Below are 5,266 nucleotides of genomic sequence, written 5' to 3' on the forward strand. Positions count from 1 at the left end.
TGTATATATATATATATATATATATATATTTGTGTGTGTGTGTATATACAGTATATAAACAAAACAAAGACTTCTTGTTGAGTTTTATATCTATCTATCTATTTATGAAGAATTCATTTGCAAAAACAGATTTAAATTTTTTTTTTATCCTGCATTCCAATTAATATCAATTAAACTGCAGTTGGGTTGTTTTGATTAAATAATAATAACTAAAAAAAAATACAGCTAACTAACACAATAAAAAACAATAAAAACATAACACAATAAAAAAACTTGATTTATGTAAATGAATAAAAACAGAGTTTTCTGTTTTTGCAAATAAACTCTTAACACCAAGACATATTCCTTGTGTGTGAACACACTTGGCAATAAAGCTCTTTCTGATTCTGATTCTGATTCATATTTAAATATAATATAATAAAAATATAAATACACTGGAAAAACATAAAACAGACTTTTTGATGTGTTTTATATTTACAATTTATGTGAAAACATTTGTTGGAGTAAAATTGAACAAAAAAATACTGTCTTCTTCAAAATTTTATGTTTAATTCAATGTGTTACTGGAAATTTACTAGCAATTTCTGATTCAAAATTGTTTCTACACAATTTTTTTCTACATATATTTGTAACTAACATGCCAAAATAAAACCAGAAATGTTATAAATGCATTTTGTTTACATATATCTAAATGTCTATTTCTATACATCTATATAGATATCTGTCCTATTACAAAAGCAGAAACAAGTTTTGTTTTGTTAACTTGGTTGATCTACTTCACTAGTTTATTTGTCTTCTTTGTCTTCCAAGATGAACCTTCACTTTGCATTGAAGAAGACGCTGAAAATGTGTCACTGTTGCCAACATGCTCTTTGAATGTTAAAGAAACACACGTCTTCTCAGTGAAAGCCGGAGGAGAGATCAGTAACATGCACTGACCCATAGATGAAACCTGTCCTGCTTCCTATTTTCCAGAAGGAGGGTTTCCAGAACCAACAAGGTCTGTAATACCTGGAGAGAACTATCCAATGGTTTCCCCATTAATCTCAATGGCAGTTTATTGGCCGACGCAAGAATATGACCTGCTTTCTGTCATCTTTGGATGTGAGCAAAGATTTTGATGGGTGAGTCTGTTTCACACTTTTAAGAGCCCTCCAAAAACATTTGTCACACAATAATGTAATGTCTTTGAATAATCAGAACTGAAGTGAATCATCACTGTTATATATATAGTTATAAACAAATATGTTTGTGGATTTTGATGTGAGGGGACAAAAGGGGATGGACTTATGAATAGAGGAGTCGTATTTTAGCTAGAATTAATTTTTTTTTAAGGTAAAACGCCTTAATGATGTATTTGATTCTCACAAGCAACCAGCTTTCCACTTCACAAGACATTAATTGATGGACTGAAGTGGTGTGGATTATTGTGACGTTTTTATCAGCTGTTTGGACTCTCATTCTGACGGCACCCATTCACTGCAGAGGATCCTTTGGTGAGCAAGTCAAGTAATGCTAAATTTCTCCAAATTCTGTTCTGATGAAGAAACAAACTCATCTCCATCTTGGATGGCCTGAGGTGAGTACATTTTCAGCAAATTAAAATGTTTAGGTACACAATTCCTTAAACTGCATTTCACATAGTTAATTAGATTAACATTATAAGTCCCTAACAATGTATGACAGGACGTCTTTAACAAAAAATCTTATTAGATCCTGAAAAAAAATGAATGATGATTTGATGTGAATGCAAAGTACTCCCACATCTAGCATGTTTTTTTTTTAAACAGCACTGGCATGCTTGTATGCAGTCTTTAATTTCACAAGCATCACTCCAAACAACTGATCATGCATGCGGCCCATATGCTGAACTGACTGCCTTTCTGTCAAACATCTGAATAGGCATTGAGAATGTGCATCGTGCAGCATTACAAAAAAAGCCATGTTGTTGATATTGAATCTTTTGTTACAATGCTAGACGATGCAAAGCCTTATATTCTGAGAATATATTCTGGAAAAACTCTAGAATCCGTGCCGAACTGACAGTTGTAGAGGTTGGATGCAAGCATGACAAATGTGTTTAGGGCTTACGGGACAGTACACAGCAACACGGACGTCTCTGTTTGCTGATTCCTAAATTTTAATTACAAATTTGGGGTATGTCAGAAGTACAGTTCCGCTACATCTTCCAAATATGGTGGCGGCACTAACATGCTAATAAGTAACGGCACGGAGCTGTTGGAAGTTGGAAAGTAACATGAATACTGATAAAGACGCTGATTGATAATGAAGTAGGCCTACTTGCGGCATAAATATTCAGCACTTGCAGATCACTATGGATTAGCGCACTTCTTTCAACGCTGCGACTTCAAGGCATTGTGGGAATTACGAATTTCAGTTTGGTGGCACTTAACATCAAGTGAGTAACTTTATGTGATAAGTCATAACAGAACGTCAGTGGAATAATATGAATAGAGGTACATGCATGCATATCTATAAACATCTGAAATCGCTCAATAGATGATTAAAAAGGTGTTTGTGTCTTGATGATATAATTATGTTGTAAGGAAAGGAGCACTGTGTCATAAAGAGCACTTTGAGCTTAAGTGCACTAAACGTGGAGAACACAAGTACTGTAAGTAGTCAATTATCAGATGCTTTTATCCCAAGTAACCCACAGTATACTTATTGCAGTGACAAGCCCCTGGAACTCCTGCTGTTAAGTGCTCTGCTCAAGGGCACAGTGGTGATCACAGCCTTCTAGTGTACCAGCCCTGAGTTTAACCATTAAGTCACATGAACCCTACATATGACCAGATCAGGGTCTCGACAGGGCACGTCTTTGGAGCCCTCTGCTCGCATATTACAGTACACTGTTATAATGTCTACAATCATAATCAGATTGACCATTTTAAAATCTGTTATTATAGTATATACACTACTCTTTTAGGGTCAGAAAGATTTTTTTTTAAATGACATTAATACTTTTATTAAGCAAGGACACATTAAATTGGCCAAAAGTGACAGTAAAGACATTTATAATGATACAAAATATTTCTATTTCAAAAAAATGCTGTTCTTTGGAACGTCGTATTCATCAAAGAATGTATCGTGGTCATCATGTGACCCTGAAGACTGGAGTAATGGCTGCTGAATATTCAGCGTTGCCATCACAGGAATAAATTACATATACTAAAATAGAAAACAGCTATTTTAAATTGTAATAATATTTCACAGTGCAATCAGAAAAACGGTACAAAGCTGTCACTAGGGTGGACATCTTTGTACCTTATTTTTTTTCCCAAAATGGTACAAATGGTGCCCCAGTGACAGTTTTGTACCTTTTTTTCACCTGTATTTTTACTGTATTTTTCATTAAATAAATCAGCCTTTGGTGTGCATAAGAGACTTATTTCAAAAACATTAAAGAATCTTACCAATCCCAAACATTTTAACTGTCATATATACAAGTGTTACTTCAACTAAGGGCACTTTTATGTCTCAGGGCATGCAGATACAGATTTTGAACTTTTTTTTTTGTTATATGAAGGTCACATTAAAATTGCATTGAAAGGACGTCACCTTTTCAAAAATGTGTGTGATGTGTGGGGAAAAAAGTCAAGGTACTATGAACAGAATATTTTGGGGCGTTGTCTCCTATCAGTATCTTTGTTAAATTATGCAGAAACTGTGGAGATATTATTTAATTTTGTGTATTTACATAAAATTCTAGCAAATAAATTAGCCTTAACAAGACATTTTCAGGTGTGGCTGCATTCATGTATGGATGTCCACTTTTCACAATCCAGTTAATTCCTAATGGATAAAATCCTCAGGGTTAATTTTCCCCACTGATTATCCTATTTCACTTAGTGTCACATTATGGAAATAAAATGGGTTTATGCTAATGGTAAAAATAGTTGCAGATGTTGTACAACATTTGTAAGCATGCAAAAAACTACCATGCACGAAAAAAATTCAATCTCAAATTCATTTCTTGTCATTTCTTTTGAAAACGCCTGATTCAGTACTTTGCATGTGACCTTAAGTTATTTTCATTATTATATGATTCTTTTTAAGTCGTGTGTGACTTTCAACCGAACAGTCAATCCATGTTCATTCTTGGCAGATCAGAGGAGAGGCTAATTAGGCAGATGGCCTGGACTGCAGGCGCTTTCAGGATCTTAGTCACATACTTATTCTCTGTACTTGTAGACCTATGCATACAGAATTATTAATGATGATTAATGCATGAGTTCACACCTACTACCCGTGGCTTCATGGCTGCACATATTCTGACTGGTGCTGGGAGGATGAAAGCGGTTCATGAACGTGCCGCGCTCACACATTCGGTCGTGCATGTACTGTGTCTTCTTTGCCTTGCTTTTGTAATGTAAAATGTGCTGATGCACGATAACACATCACACCATGTATCGCTAACATCTCCATCGTTACTGATTCCTACACTCCATGTCTATGAATAACTCCATTTCTCCAGGGACAGTAATACAATCAGCCGCTAATGCTATTTCATTAGCTGTCCCCTCATGTGGGCACAAGCGCACATACACAGATTTGTTTTTTTGTTTTTTTTAAGTTATTTATATTCTAGTGGGCTCCTAAAAATGAATTGTATGCATGTATGTATTTTATGTGTATTTATTCATTCATTTGTGTTTTTATTGGAACTCTTTATAGCAGAAAATCTACATTTATGATGCAGTTTCTCTGTGGAAATCAGGAGATCTGTTGCTGTCATTTAGAAGTGAGTTTGTAAAGTTACTTGAAGTAAAGAAGCAAAAAAAATTTGGTGCATATTAACCTTTTTTCCCTTTCTTTTATTTTCTGTTTTATGTATAGTGTCAGTTGTATGGTTTCAGCAGTATGAAATATGGATTGACGGAAGCTCTGAGACACACAAAAACAAATAATCAATAAACAAATTTTTATTCACATTTCTGTACTTTTTCTTGTTTTTATATTATATTTATAAATCAGAAAAATCTACACTTATGATGCAGTTTCATGGGGTCTCTGCGCAAATTAAAAGATCTGTTGCTGTCGTTTAGAAATGAGGCTGTAAAGTTCATTGAAGTAAAGAAACAAAAGTTATTGGTGCATATTTACCATTCTTTTCCTTTTATTTCCTGTTTTGTCTTTATGGTCTATTGTGTGGTTTCAACAGTATATAGTGGAGTAGAAATATGGATTGGCAGCAGCCCTGAGACACACTAAATGCCATAATAAATAAAGTAATATATGTTGA

The sequence above is a fragment of the Sinocyclocheilus anshuiensis genome, unplaced genomic scaffold, assembly GCF_001515605.1.
Source record: "Sinocyclocheilus anshuiensis isolate Anshui unplaced genomic scaffold, SAMN03320099.WGS_v1.1 scaffold447, whole genome shotgun sequence".
NCBI lineage: Eukaryota > Metazoa > Chordata > Actinopteri > Cypriniformes > Cyprinidae > Sinocyclocheilus > Sinocyclocheilus anshuiensis.